This window comes from Ambystoma mexicanum, chromosome 5p (assembly GCF_040938575.1).
Source record: "Ambystoma mexicanum isolate Mex_15411 chromosome 5p, UKY_AmexF1_1, whole genome shotgun sequence".
Taxonomy (NCBI): Eukaryota; Metazoa; Chordata; class Amphibia; order Caudata; family Ambystomatidae; genus Ambystoma; species Ambystoma mexicanum.
Genome location: NC_090930.1, coordinates 148,607,441 through 148,624,354, shown reverse-complemented (window position 1 = coordinate 148,624,354; position 16,914 = coordinate 148,607,441).

The following is a 16,914-nucleotide window of genomic DNA, read 5'->3' as shown; positions in this document are numbered from 1 at the left end:
CTCAATTCTCATGGAGAATGACTCCTCCGGATTCCGGACAAGGTAGCCCACAACCTTCAATGGTGGGCCTATCCAGAGAACATCTTGAAAGGAGAACTGTTTTGGCAACCATGGCCAGAGATAACAGTAGTCACAGACGCCTCACTCACAGGGTGGGGAGCCCATGCCAACGACTTGACCATCAGCGGTCATTGGTCTCCATCGGAGTCTAGACTACATATCAACCTATTAGAGCTGAGAGCGATCAGACTAGCGCTGAAAGCTTTCCTGCCATCAGTACAGGGGAGAATTGTCCTGATAATGACAGACAACACAGTGGCCATGCACTACCTCAACAAAAGAGGAGGCGTAGGGTCACTGCCACTGTGCAGAGAGGCAATGCAGCTCTGGTTTTGGGCAATTCAGGAACGAATCTCTCTATCGGCAGTCCACCTAGCCGGAGAGAAGAACTTGACAGCAGACGCTCTGAGCAGGCAGAGCACAGTCTCCCACGAGTGGGAGCTAGCTCAGGAATTCCTTCAAGAGATCTTTGCTCTTTGGGGAACCCCTCAGGTGGATCTGTTTGTCACCAGCACCAACAGGAAGTGCGATCTGTTCTGTTCAAGGGAATTTCCTCCGAGAGGAGCTCTACGGGACGCGTTCATAGTGGACTGAGAGTTCCCACTCCTTTACGCGTTTCCACCAGTCCCTGTTATTCCTCAAATGATCAGGAGGTTGAGAAGATTCCGGAAAACCATGATCCTAATTGCCCCGGACTGGCCCAGAGAACATGGTACCCGGACCTTCTAGATATGTCCATCTGCCCTTCAATCCGTCTTCCACTCAAAGAGAATCTTCTCTCGTAGAAGGGAGGTCAGGTTCTCCATCCAGACATCAGAATCCTCAACCTTCACGCTTGGCTTCTGAAAGGGTGTGGTACAAGGATTGGGACCTCCCTGATGACGTCATGGAGGTGTTGCTTTCGGCCAGAAGGCCAGCAACAAAGTCTTTATACCGCTGCCGTTGGAACAAATTTTGCAGCTGGTGTAGAGAAGGGAATATCGACCCTTTTTCATGTGGTACACCAACAGTGTTTTCGTTTCTACTCTACTTGGCAAACTCAGGCCTTCAAGTTGGCACTGTAAAAGGCTATCTCGCAGCGCTTTCAATCTTCAAGCGCACTGCGGAGGAACCATCGTATTTCAAACTACCTCTAGTAATACAATTTCTCAAGGGATTAACTAATGTTTATCCTCCAAGACCATTCCAAGTTCCCTTATGGGACTTAAATTTAGTCTTAAACTTCCTAATGGGTACTCCATTCGAACCACTTCACTCTTGTTCGCTGAGATTTCTCACGCTTAAAACTGTCCTATTGGTAGCACTAACATCTGCTAGGAGGGTGAGCGAGCCACAAGCTCTCTCTTGTAAACCCCCCCATACAATTTTCCATAAGGACAAAGTTTTCCTACAGGTGAAGCCTAATTTCCTCCCAAAGGTGGTTTCTGAATTTCATATTACTCAGAAAATTACCTTACCTTCGTTCTACCCTCCTCCCCATCCGGGGAAAGAGGAAGAAAAGCTACATAGGCTGGACCCAAGGCGAGCTCCGAGCTTTTACATCAGCAGACTGGCTTGGATTAAGCAAGCAGACCAACTGTTTGTAAGATACTCAGGTCACAAGTTGGGACTACCCATAACAAAACAGACCATTTCCAGGTGGATTATTTTGGCCATTCTGGAATGTTACAAACTGGCAGGGAAAGAGCCACCCCAAAATCTTAGGGCCCATTCAACCAGGGGTATCTCAGCCTCTTCGGCCTTCCAAAGAGGAGTACCGGTCTGAGACATATGTGCGACAGCCACATGGTCGTCCGCACATACGTTCACAAAATTTTACAACCTGGATTCCTCTGCTAGTCAAGAGACCAGATTTGGAAAGCCGTATTACATGCGGTTCATTCCTAAAAGGGATACATGACATTATTACTCCCACCTCCAATTACATGCCACTGCTATGGGCATCTATCAAAGATAAGGAATACGTCGGAGGACACAATCCCTTCAAAGAACAAGTTACTTCTTACCTTGTAACGTTCGTTCGATGGGATGTTCCTCCGACGTATTCCTTATCGCCCCTCCCATCTATCCCTGCAGTAATACTTCCCTTGTGGTTGCAGTTTATGCTCCTTCAAGGTCAATAACCAATTCAGGCATGACTTATCTTATGCTACAAAACGGAACTGAGCAATGGACGCCGCGCATGGCTATTTATGGGCATGGTGACTTCGGCGCCGATACGGTGGCTGTCGAGGGACATCGACTCGGCGGACATCGACGCGCAGCGCCCTCTACAGAGAAAAAATTTCCGAGGCCAGCAAGCTGGAGACGAATTATCAAAGATAAGGAATACTTCGGAGGAACGTCCCATCGAAAGAACGTTACAAGGTAAGAAGTAACTTGTTCTTCTGAGTCGACTAGGAATATGGATAGGGCTTTCTCACTTAGAATTCAGAAAATCTATCCTTCCAAAGATCTTCATGTTTCCGATGAATTCATAGACAAATTATTAAATGAACAAAGGCCTGGTGCCTCTGCGCCACCTCCGTATGTTCCTCTTCCTGCTGCTTTGCCTCTTCCTGCTGCTATTCCTGCTCTACCTGCTGTTGTTCCTGTTGTTCCTGCTCCTCCTAATGCTCCTCTTCCTCCAGTTACTATTCCTCCACCTATTCCTCCACCTCTTCTTATTACACCAGTAACAGTACCTCCATAGAATTTGCATGCTCCATCTCTTCCAAGGTGTCCTGTGCCGCGGGGTCGAAGGTTGTCACTCGCAATACTGTACCACCAGAAACGTGATTTGATTGCATGGGCTAAGCATTGTATGGAGAGGAATGATCAAGCTAATGTTTTTGCCACACTTTATAATATGGATAATTTTCCTGAGAAAAATGTTTTTATTGAAGGTTTAGGGTTTAATTTATGTGTAATGTGGGGCAAATTAAATAATACAGATCTCCCGCAAGGATTAAGGGATGTAAACACTTTAGCGTTTTCAAGAGACACTGTGGAGAAAGTTAATGAGCATGTCGAGAGGTTATTTGAGTATAGAAAGGAGTTGGAAACGTTACAGAATGAGGATGACGAGGGGGAAAGTATCTATGTACAGAAACGGTTCCTTCCTTGTCGAAAATCGATATCTGAGGAAGCACGAATTTGTATGAAGGACGCGCTTAGATGGATTTCAGATATGTCGATAACTCCAGTTGAGGTATATGACACATATACTCAGTATATGCCAGAAATGCAGAGGAAAGTGATACAGGTAATGATAGAGTACCTACAGGATGATTGTATAAAAAGAAAGATTAGTTGTCCCACAGAATTATTGAGTATTTATAAGAGAGCTTTTTCACTTGACACTTCTTCGACTGCTTTAGCGCTCGACTGGTTGAGATTCCGGCCGATGCTGCACAGGGTATAGTCTCTGTGAACATTCCTGCACATTATATATCAGAGTTTGTTCATGTCCCGTTCTCAAGACAGGAAGTGAATACTATTAGACAATCTATTCCTGATGTTAGGAAAAATCTGACAGGATTCTATAACTAAATAGAGTCCGTCTTGCAGTCCTCAGTGTTCACCTTAGGCGATATTGATTTGTTATTTCCTGTACTCCTGCCCGTAGATTGGTGGAAACAAGTTAGGACTATAGACGACGTATCAGGGTTGGGAGATACATGGGCGAACATAACTAGATTTGATGGAGAAAGGCCAGCTGGTGAAAGACCGCCCCAGGTGATACTGACTTTGCCTGATAGAATCATTGCAAAATTAAAAACCATAATTACTGAGAAAATAATTATTTGGGACAAACTTACGGCCTGTGTCCAAGGGAAGTCTGAGGGTGCTACCGAGTTCTTCAATCGGTTCGAACAGGTATTCTCAGATTTCAGCAGACAAGACCTAGGCACAGAGTCTGGGAAAAGGTTATTTGTGGACAAATTTGTACGTGGATTGCTGCCTGACATCCAGTCACAAATTATGTCTTCTGAGAGCGCTTGGCAGGCAAAGTCCCAATCAGAAGTACTGCATATGGCTCAGTACTATGAGAATCGTGTCAATAATGAAAAAGATAGAGTTGAAAAGTGAAAAGGTGATTTAAAGACTAAAGTACTATTACAGCAAATTGTTAGAGGCCCCAGAGGGGGTAGTTCGCAGATTAGAGGTCAGTATGTTCCACAAGGGAATGTGCCCTTGGGTCCTGTGAACATTAACCAGTGTGCTCATTGTTGACAAGAGGGTCATTGGTGTGCCCAATGCCCTGTCCTTCGACAGAGGTCGAACAACACATTTGGGAATATGGGTAGACGATCCAGAGGTCGCCCGGGTGTAGGGGGCCCTGGTAGAGGTCAGTTTGCACAGGATCCTCTGTAACCTTTTTCACAGGATAATCAGACTTCGAGTGCGGACACTAGGAACATATATGATCATCCTTCTGCTCCATATCTATCTGAAGAGCTTCCTTTTGACGATATTCTGTTTCATTAGGATTGCCCGAAGCAGGGTTTGGAACCTACATCTATTCCCGTCAATCAGAAAGGTCCCTACGTGTAAATGGTGGTGGGAAATAGGAAACATCAGTTTTTGATACATAATGGAGCGCAGAAGTGTTCCATTGATCATTCTCGGGTTCCAAACATTCCACTGTCAGGGCAAACCAATGTTTCTGTAGGGTTTTCTGGCACGACAGTTGTTTGTCCAGTTTCTTCGCCGGTACCCATTTCTTTGGGTCCCTTTATGGACCACTGTCCATTTCTGTTGACTTCGAATTGTGGAGAGAATTTGCTGGGGTTGAACCTGTTAAAAGAATTAAATGCAGTGATTTGTTGTTCTTCTGATGGAGTGTGCTTGACGATTTCACCACAGCAATTTTCTGTCTCGCAATTCTTGACTAGACCTTTGCCACCAGAATTCATTGATGTACCAGAGAGTTTATGGGCTGTTGACGACAACGATGTTGGTGTTTTACAGATTGAGCCTGTTAATATAGTTTTGAAACATGGGATTGCACCGCCACGCATTCCCCAGTATAAGATTTCAGTTGAGGGCGAGGAAGCTTTGAAATGCATTGTTTCTGATTTTGTGCATCGCGGGGTGATTGAGGAAATTTCAGGAAGTTTGTGCAATAGTCCGACTTTACCCATGTACAAGAAAGGCGATAATGCAATTCCATTCCGTTTCATAATTGATCTACGTGCCATTAATAAAGTCATTGCTCCGCAATTTCCAATTGTGCCTGATGTGACGACAATATTGACCATGATTCCAGCTACAACTACTTACTTTAGTGTTGTGGATCTGAAGAATGCTTTCTTTAGTATTCCTATACACAAAGATAGTAGATACTTGTTCGCGTTCACCTTAGGGGGACGCTCGTTCACATTTACTCATGCACCTCAAGGGTACAGAGAGAGTCCTAGCATCTATAGTAGGGCTCTGAAAGAGCAGCTTGATACCCTTGAATTTCCCTCTACTTGTACATTGGTTCAATATGTTGATGACTTGCTTTTAGCTGCTGACTCTGAGAGCGCTTGTAAGGAGGGCACTGTGTTGTTGCTTATAAATCTAGCTAAGCATGGTCACAAAGCTTCGCTTAAAAATTTTCAATATTGTTGCCAGGAGGTCGCCTATTTAGGCTATCTCCTGTCAAAGGAGGGAAGAAGATTGACAACTGAAAGAATAAAACACATTTCTGGCATGTCTGTCCCAAATACACAGAAGGAAGTTAGAGCCTTGACAGGTATAGCTTCTTACTGTAGGTTGTGGAACCCCAATTTTTCACTAGTGATCAAACCGATGTTGGCTTTGACGAAGAAGGGCATTTCTTTGCCATTGCTGTGGAACGCGGAAAACCAGCAATCGTTTGATTTGCTCAAGACTGCATTATGCTCTGCACCAGTTTTGGGCACACAAAACTATGAAAAGGCCTTTGTGTTGTTTGTGCATGCAAGTGATGGATGTGCTTTCGCTGTATTAACGCAGGGACATGGAGGGAAGAATAGGCCGTGCGGTTACTTTTCTTCCGCCCTCGATCCTGTAGCATGCGCTTTGCCAAGATGTTTGCGAGCTGTCGCTGCTGCTGCTGCGTCTGTAAAACAGAGTGAGGGAATGGTCCTAGGCCATGATCTAACCCTGATGGTGCCTCACTCTGTAGATGTTCTACTGAACCGAACCCAAACGCAACACCTCACTTCCGCACGGTTGACAAGATTTTAATTGATCTTGTTTGCTCCTCACATCCAAATTAAGAGGTGTTGGGTTCTTAATCCGGCTGAACTCCTACCTTTCCGCAAGGTACTATTTGCGGCGATGAAGAGTCACATGACTGTCTGTATACTACCGAACAAGAGACAAAGGGTAGAATTGGTTTGAAAGACACTCCTTTGGATAATCCACAAGGAGAGCTGTTTTGTGATGGCTCCTGCTTCAACCTTTTGGATGGTACATCCACAGCTCCTTATGCAATCACCACATTAAGCACGGTCGTGGAAACCAAGAGAATCACGCATAACTCTGCGCAGACCGCAGGGATTATAGCATTGACCCGAGCTTGTGAACTTTCCGAAGGGCTTGCAGTAAACATATATACTGATAGTCAGTATGCCTTTGGGGTGGTTCACAACTTTGGGAGACTTTGGTCAGAGAGAGGGTTCTTAACTTCACATGGCACTAAAATCCAACATGGCCCTCTAATAGTACAACTGCTCTCAGTGCATGCGCTCCCTATTCAGTTAGCCATTATGAAATGTGCAGCACATCGAAAGATTACAGATGACGTAGGAAAAGGGAATGCTTTCGCTGATCAGATAGCTAGACAAACTGCTACCGATCTCCGTACGGAGATGTATGTTTCAAGCGAGACTGTAAATGCTTATGCAATGGACAAGGGTGTTGGGTCTGTACGGGATATCCAAGCTGATGCCACGTTAGAAGAATCCAAGAGGTGGGCTGAAGGCTTGGGGAAACTTGATGATGACAGGTGTTGGGTGGACATAGTTGAAGCGAAATGGCTACTCCCTGACGCATATGTAATGATGATGGTCATCATGGGCCATGGTCCTACGCATGTGTGTGCCCAGAAAGTAACAAAGATGTTAGAGAAAGTTTGGGTAAATGACAACATTTTGAAAACTGCCCAACGCTATGTTCAGGATTGCATGATTTGCCTACAACACAATGTGGGAAAGGGGACAGCAACTCCAAGGGGAAGTTTTGGGGCACCCTCTGTCACCTTTGAAGTCATCCATTTCGACTTTATTAAAATGGAACGCTGTAATAATATGAAGTACGTATTAGTGGTCATCTGTGCTTTTAGTAAATGGGTTGAGGCTTTCCCTGTCAAAAATGCTACAGCCATGACTACGGCAAAAACCATGTTAAAAGAGTACTTCCCACAGTTTGGGCTACCAAGAGTCATCTGGTCAGACAATGGTCCACATTTTGTTGCTGCTGTAATTCTGCAGATATGTGCGGCATTACAGATCGACAAACGGTTCCATTCGGCCAGACACACTCAGAGCGCCGGACCAGTAGAAAGACACAATAGTATCATCAAGAACAAGCTCGCTAAGACGTGTGCCGGCACTAAATTAAAATGGCCGGACGCCTTACCGATCGTGTTATTATCCTTGCGTACAACCCCTCAAACTAAGACTGGGCTCTCTCCATTTGAAGTGGTAATGGGGAGACCTACCAATATCTGGAACCTTCCTAAATGTAGATCTTTGAGAGATGTTGAAAATGTATTACTTTCAGATTATTGCAGCCAGTTGACTAAAACCTGTATTTGATTTATCACCAGGTGCAAGAGGCTTTACCTGTGCGATACGAGGGCCCGGGCAACAGCATACAGCCAGGAAGCTGGGTGCTCATCAAGGCATTTGAGCGCTCTTCCTGCCTTGCACCTCGCTGGCGGGGCCCATTCCAGGCCCTGTTTCTGGAAGAAAGAACTGGATCCACGCGTCGCACGTCAAGAAACTTCCTCACCCAGTGCCACACGATACAGAAGGAACAGAACCCCTCGCTAACGCTGCAACCAACGATCCCAAAGCAGTAGATAGCACTGAGAGTGTATCGGAGAATCTTTCTGAGCCCGTGAGGCTTGGGAAACCAGCCATTTCCTCTCCACACTCTCCAAAAGTTTTGCCTCCGGAAACTGCTGTTTCAAATTCGGCATCTTCACTTGTCTCTGATACGTTGCTTCCAACGGGAAGTGATGACACATTGTTTCCGGATCAATCAGTACCGGGAAAAGCAAGGTACAATCTGCATCCAAGAAAATAGACTTACGGCACGGTTTTGCTGTGCATCTGATAGACTTACGGCACGGTTTGGCTGTGAATTCGGAGAAGGAAAGAATCATCCAGGGCTTGTTTTTGCCCAAATTTGAGAAAGGGGATTCTGTTGGCTAGGGTTGTGGAAGGACTAAGAAGTCGCGCGGCCGGGAAGTCGCCAGCTAAAAACACTGGGGTTGGTCGTTTGAAGACTACAATACCTGCCACCGCTACTGCTTGTATGGGACTTGTAAATGACTTGTGTGACCAACCGGGACAATGGACAATGCACCTGGGCCCCGAAAACGTATTGCTGTATTTTTATAATGATGTTTGGTTTTATAATAGTCACTGTCCTAGGCTTATGGTACCTCGAGGAAACTGATCCTTTAGATTCCTTGTTACCGACTGAAAATGTACCTACTGTTCCTACTCCCTTTTTACATTTGCATACTTTGTCCCCTAGGGACTCCCAGCATAGACAAAGGTACCACAATAATACTCTGCTACTTATCATGAATGCTACGCATGCCATTTTTAATAAGTCTAATTGTTGTTCTGCTCACATTTACCGCAACACAGGGATAAGGGGTTAGGTTGGTATATTCATCCTTTACCTTTGACAACTGCTTGTTATGCTTCTCTTAGAGCATTGTTCTTTGGCCGTTGGAATGATAGCATCTCGGGGAACTTTGATGGCACTAATTTGAATAGCTTTGAGAAACGTGTTCTGACTCCCCTGGGATGCTCGCTTTTCGCAAATAGGAGTAAGCCCAACGTTGCTTCTATTAGGCCTTCCGACAGACTGTCTCGTCCTTTCCAATCTTTGATTTCCTTTAAAATGGCTCCGATAGGCAATAAGGATGCCATGCCTCCTTCTTACACTGTTAACCATAGCCCCGATTCAGTTTCTTTTTGCATACAGAGGAATGGTTAAGTCAATGGGAGATTTTAAAGGTTGTGCCAACCTTGCAAATTTGACTGTGGAAGACAGACCTTTGTATGTAGGCGAACCTGTCTACTTTGTTTGCGGTAATGCAGCATTTCCATGGTTGCCCAGGGATTGGCAGGGAAACTGTTATTTACGGATCCTGTTACCTGGGGTGTTTATAGCTAGTACAATAGAAGTTTCAAAGGCTCGTCCACGGCGGGACGTGAACGGTGACACTCCAGCACAAATCTTGGGAGATATAGCAAAATCAGTTGTGCCATTTTGGGGGCAAATAGCGAATTCTGAGGATATCAGAAGACTAGCGAGAGTACTGGAGAGAACCATCAACCGGACCACGGACATACTCTATAATATGACATTAGAACAGAAAGCGATAAGGTTAGTAGCACTCCAGAACCGGATGGCATTAGATGTCATTCTGGCTGAACGTCATGGAGTGTGTAAATTAGTGGGGTCCGCTTGCTGTGTTTTCGTGCCAGATTCCTCCCCAACTATCTTCAAGGCAATACAGAATCTGCACATCCTTAGTTCAGAAGTGCATGTTCCCGAGGGAAATTGGGATCTTAGCGCTTGGTTCTGGGACTTCATGCGATCTTGGGGTTGGAAGGTACTTCCGGTCTTACTGATCGTTTTGGGAATTCTGTTGTTCCTTTGTTGTTGTATTCAGTGTCTACCTAGTATTTGTTCGATGCTAGGGGGATGTTGCGCACGGTACGATAGGACATAAAGTGTATGCCCCAGATAAAACTTCCAAGGAATATGTGTTAAAGGAAATTTTAGCGAATGACCTGATGGCAATAGATATTTCTGACAGCGATTCAGGGTGCATGGACGATGATGCATGGAGTTATTTGCAAAGAGATCAGAAGTAGTTTAGCACTTGGCTTAGGCCAAAAGGAGGGTTTGTCAAATGAGAAATTATATCGTGCCTCCTATTGCAACAAATATGTGTATATTGGCCTACGCCAAGCTGCTTGTAGGCCACTTGCAAAGAAATCCGTGTTGCAAGGTCCTGACCTTAGAATCAATGTAAGCCGCCATTTTAGGTCAATCCGCCATTTTAGGTTTGCTTTGTAAAGTTACCCTGTGAGTTAAAATGGTGGACGATGTCATTCCGAAATACAACATGGCCATCTTGACCTCTGTGTGTAGCTAATATGTAACTTGCCTGCAGGCCACTTGTTGGGGACGTGAACTGAGACCTTTTCCTTCGTTGACCTGTGTGTAAAGGATTACTCGCGTCAATGAAACTAATCCGCAAGCATATGTTAAGAACAATGTATTCAAATAATGAACTGAGAGCACTTGTTTAACTACATTGTATTAATTTTTGAGAAGACCTGTATGGGAAATCCAAAAATACAAAGTTGCCGTGTAGGTTTGTTGTCGTATGTTTTAAAGGGAAACTAGTTACATGTGCATATGCAAACTCGGCATGAACCCTAGATCAGTAATGTATTAGAGGAATATTAATCCGAAGTAGGGTTGGACATCGTGTTCGCAAATGGTATAAAAGAGCAACGAATTCTAATGTACAGCGTTTCTCACTGAACACACTGAACCATGGTGGAGTTTGCTGTGTTGCACTGAGGGCCGATAGCTATCTGATTTTGTTTTGTTCTTTATAACTGATTCAGTATAAATTAAAGATCTTTGTATGTTCCTTTGTAACCTGTGTTTGGTGTATTTCCTTTTGGGGTACTCAGCCTCGATATTTTGATTTTGTTTTCACAACTCAACGCCTCAAATGTATGGAGAAATGTGCATGCAGGCTGAAAAGGCATTAGCGCACGATCAACAGAAGCAAGACGAGGCTATGTTGGGTATGGATAGGGGGTTCCAATTAGAGGTACAGAAAATATACCCGTCAGAAGAATTGCTTGCACCTGATGAATTAATAAATAAACTGTTGAATGAAAGGCGAACACCTCCTACCGCACCTCCTCCGTATGTTCCACCTCCACAGCCACCATTACCAGCACCAGATACACACTCAGGTGGTTGGCCCCCACCCTATTTGGCACAGGATTTACTTTTGCCATTAGTAACCTCTGCCACTTCCCAGCATGCTTCACACCCTTATGGATATAAGGGTCACGCAGTTAGTTTAAGTAATGGACTAGTACTGTGACATTAGGGAGTAATATAGTGCCTCTTTTTTATTAACAGGGTACACCGTCTTTGCAAGAAGACTGTTGCATGGTAATACAGATTCATCTTAAATAGAATCAACACAAGATACTTCACACCCCTGAAGAATGTCCTACATTGTTGTGTTTAAGGGACAGAAACGTGTACAAGTTGGGAATCTACAACATACAATTTAGAATACGGAATTGCCGAAACATCTAAGGCAAAGGGATCTCAGTGTGATTAGGTTACACGTGTTGACCTAAGACTAAACTTATGATTAGAACCCACTTATGTTGATTCACTTGTGTTGTTTTAAGGTTTGTAAACTGTTTTATGTGATATGATTATTTTTAAGATGGTTTGTTATTAGAAATCGACTTTGGATGATCAATAACATTTTTATTTTTGAGTACTACAGTATGACTTAACTGTCAGACAGGATACCCATGTGTGCTTGGCACTTTTTAGGAACTGAACTTCTTTTTGTAGATAACAGTCCTCTGCCACTTCCAACACACTTCCTGTAGCGCCTAGCGATCAAAGAACTGTAACCTGCAGTGCAGTACCTCTAGCACGGAGAAAGGCTTTACAGAAATGGGCAGAGTTATATATACAGGACAGCGACCAAACAGCCACTTCTGGCTCTTGACAGATCACTGAGGTATCCCTTAACAAAATGTATTACTCGAACAAATGGGACAATACTTAGCTCAGATGTAGGGTCATTTTACTGATTCCACCCTACCACTGGAGTTGCAGGATTTGAATTTCTTGTCATGCACTAGAGACACACCATTGAAAATACAGGAACACATGTCAAAATGATTTACCTTTAAACGAGAGCTAGATCAGCAGCATCAATTAAAATTAGATAGAGATGTACAAAAGACATCCTACATTCAGAAAAGATTTTTAAACGCACCAAAAACTGTTAGTAAAGAAATGCGCATCTGCACGGAAGACGCGCTTAGATGGATTACAGTTGCCTCTATCTCACCTATCGACATTCATGACACTTTTAGTCAATATTCATCCTCCGTGCAAAGGAAAATATTACAGGTTATGGTTGAATATTTGCAAGACGAGTGTCTTAAAAAAGAATTTGTGTTGTCCTGCAGATATTATGGTAATATACAAATGCACGTTTTCCAATGACACTCGGCTAACCTCATTGTCTCTCAACTTAGCTTTGCTCCTTAATAAACGCCAGAAAGTGGAAGCTGGCATTAACGGTGCAGTTGCAACAATTACCCCTGCACACTATATCTCGCAATTTGTACATGTCCCTTTTTCAAGGCAAAAAGTAAACACTCTTAAACAGTCTATCCCTGACATTAGGAAGATCCCCACAGGGTTCTATTAAGAAATAGAGTCTGTATTGAACTCCTCGATTTTCACTTTTGGAGACATTGGGCCTCATTACACGGAAGGCGGTAAGGGTTAACGGTCACCGGTAATGGTACCGGTGACCGTAAACCCTTACCGCCTTACTACGAGGTCCCTTTGCGGATTGGTACTTTAACGCCTGCTTTTTAGCAGGCGTTAAAAACCAACCTGCAAAGGGACCAGGGTGCTAATTACGGTAACACAATTTGCGGTACCGTAATTAGCACCTTCCCCATTCCCATTATGCCCTATGGGGCAAAAATCGGAATGGGGAAGGGCAATGGGGGAAGTGGGAATTACCGCCCCGCCAACCTTGGAATAGGGCGGTAATTCACCTTTCCTCCAAGGCGGTGCCGGTATTTTACTGGCATGGACCAAGGTGCTAATAGCACCTTGGTTCATCGCCTACCGTGTAATGAGGCCCATTATTTCCTGTCATCTTGCCTGCAGATTTATGGAAACAGGTTAGGTCTGTAGACGATGTACCTGTTATTGGCGATACCTGGGCTGCACTCGAACTAGCTGATAGGTCAAGAAAAGCTGTTGAGAAACCTCCACAGAACATATTTATATTACCGAATCAAATCATGACCAAACTCAAGACTTTGGTGCCTGAGAAAAGAATCATTTGGGATAAATTAATTGCATGCATAGAAGGGAAGACAGAGGGAGCCACAGAGTATTTTAACAGGTTTGAGCAAGTGTTTTCGGATTTCAGTGGTCAGGATTTGAGTATGGAACCATGAAAGAGATTGTGTGTGGATACATTTGTATGTGGGTTATTGCCTGACATTCAGTCTCAAATCACAGCCTCTGAAAGTGCATGGCAGACTAAGTCACAATCTGAAATTCTACATATGGCCCAGTGTTATGAGAATAGGTTGAACAATGAGAAGGAGAAGATTGAAAATAAAAAGGTTGACCCAAAAACTAGGGTGCTCTTGCAGCAAATTGCAAGAGGACCATGAGGAGGGAATGCTCAACAGAGAGGACAGTTTACCCCAAAAATAGGGACTGTAAATGTAAACCAATTTGCATATTGTAAGCTGGAGGACCACACAAGGGCACAGTGTCCGATCCTTCAGCAAAAAGCAAATGGAATTCATTCCCTATAGAAGGTCGAGAGCACGTAGCAATGGCATGTAAGGACCAAATAGAAATCAGTTTTCCCAAAAGCAGCAATATGATAACAATGCAGGGAGCCAAGATGGGCAACAGAATACTAGAAGCACAAATGTTTTTGACAACGCTACACACACATATTTTACTGAAGATTTTGCATCCAATGACATCTTGTTTCGCTAGGACAGTCCGAAGCAGGGTCTGGACCTACTCTTATCCCCATAGACCAGAAAGGACCCTACGTAGAAATGAAAGTTGGGGATAGGGCTCACACTTTTCTGGTGGACACAGGAGCTCAGAAATGCGCTATTGACCATGCAAAGGTTTACCCAGTGAATTGCACCAGGTAGATACACATTTATGGTCGATAAATGACAATGATGTAGGAATTCTAGACGTTGAACCAGTGCGCTTAGTTTTTAAATCCGGTGTAACATTGCCTCGCATTCCACAGTATAAAGTTTCAGTTGATGGTGAGCAAGCACTTAAAAGTATTATTTCTGATTTAATACATCATGGTGTGATAGAATAAATCTCGTGTAGCACATGCAATAGCCCTGTTTTGCCTGTTTATAAGAAAGGTGACAATGCTTTACCCTACCGTTTTGTTATTGATCTTCGAGCGATTAACAAGGTAGTCACACCACAGTTTCCCATTGTTCCCGACATCACCACAATTCTGACTATGATTCCTGCAACGGCAACACATTTCTCAGTCATTGACCTGTAAAATGCATTTTGTAGCATCCCCATTCACCCAGATGGCAGATACTTGTTTGCTTTCCACCTTGGGGGACGCTCCTTTACTTTCACATGAATACTGCAAGTATACACTGAGAGCCCTAGCATTTACAGTAGGGCACTTAAAAACTAGATACACTAGAATTACCTTCCACTTGCACACTTTTACAATACATTGATGACTTACTTATTTCTGCAGATTCAGAAAGCGCTTGCAAGGAGGGTACTATTTTGTTACTAGAGCATCTAGCCGATAATGGTCATAAAGCCTCTTTGAAGAAATGTCAGTATTGTCAACAGGAGGTTGCCTATTTAGGCTATCTCCTGTCGAAGGAGGGAAGGCGCCTTGCACCTGAAAGGATACAGAGCATCTCTGATATGGCGATACCAAATACATAGAAAGAGGTTAGGGCTTTTATCGGAATGGCTTCCTATTGCCGGCACTGGATTCCAAATTTTTCACTTTTGATTAAACCTTTGTTGACATTGACAAGGAAAGACATACCATTACCTATACCTTGGGATACAGATTGTCAAAACGCTTTTGATCTGCTCAAAACTGCGCTATGTTCTGCACCGGTATTGGGCACACCAAATTATAGCAAGGAGTTTGTGTTGTTTGTGCATGAGAAAGATGGATGTGCTTTGGCTGTTTTGACACAGGAACATGGAGGAAAGAACCGGCCACGCAGCTATTTTTCCTCCACGTTAGACACTGTTGCACGCGCTTTGCCGAAATATCTTAAGGCTGCAGCTGCTGCCGCCACCTCAGTTAAACAGAGTGAAGACATGGGTCACTCCTTAACCATGATGGTGCCTCACTCGGTAGATGTACTACTGAATAGAACGCAAACTCATCTCACATCTGCCCGGCTCACGAGATACGAGCTAATATTATTTGCACACCACATCAAAATTAAGAGATGCTGTTCTTTAAATCCGGCTGAGCTTTTACCTTCTCTAAACGAGAACAGTACTAATGGCACAACCACCCCATGATTGTCTTTATGTCACTGAACAAGACACCAAAGGGAGGATGATCTAAGCGACACACCCTTGCCATCCCCGGATGGGGAAATATTTTGAATTGGTTCATGTTTCAAAATCGCAGACGGCACTTCTACCGCCGCTTATGCAATTACCACCTTAGACACAATTATCAAAAGCAGGAGTATTCCTCACAACTCTGCCCAGGACACAGAGGTAATCGCCTTGACTAGAGCATGTGAGATATCCCAGGGGCTTGGAGTGAAAACTTATACTGACAGTCAGTATGCCTTTGGAGTAGCTCACAACTTTGGGAGACTATGGGCCGAGAGGGGATTTTTAACTTCTCATGGTATTAAAATTCAACATGGTCCTTTGATAGTACAACTATTATCAGCATTGGCACTGCCTAAACAACTAGCCATAAGAAATGTGCAGCACATCAGAGGGGGACTGACTATATTGGGAGGGGGAATGCATTTGCAGACAAGATAGCCAAACAAACTGCCACAGACCCGCAATCAAGAATATGTATGTGTTGGACTCTGCTAGGTGGGTTGTTGAGACTGGGATGATGGAAGAGGGCATTAGTAGCGTGAAAGAAATTCAGGCCGAAGCAACAGCCAAGGAGATTGAACTATGGGGTTCTGGCCCAGCAGGGTTGGATAGTTAGGGTTGTTTGGTTGATCATGAGAAGCAGATGTAGATGCTGCCCAACGCTTATGTAACAGCTGCAGTAACTATGCCATATGGGCCAGCTCACATTAGTGCCAAAGGTATCTGTAAACATCTAGACCCAGTATGGAGTAATGACAACATTCCCAAAATTGCAGAACGACTACTTCAGAACTGTATGATCTGGCTACAACACAACATTGGAAAGGGAACACCAGCACCTAAGGGTAGTTTTGGACCTCCTTCCATGCCATTTGAAGTTATTTATTTTGACTTCATTGATATGGAGTGATGCCAAAATTACAAGTACGTGTTAGTAGTGATATGCGCATTCAGTAAATGGGTTGAGGCTTTCCCTTTAAAAGATAATACGGCCATGTCCACTGCAAAAGTCATGCTAAAAGAGTACTTTCCTAGATTTGGATTACCTAGAGTAATATGGTCCGATAATGGACCTCATTTTATTGCTGCTATCATACTACAGGTATGTGAGTGGCTACAGATTAAGAAGCGTTTCCATTTTGCAAGTCATCCACAGAGTGCCGGGTTAATTGAACGCCACAACGGCACCTTTAATAAAAAGCTAGTGAAGGTGTGTGCACA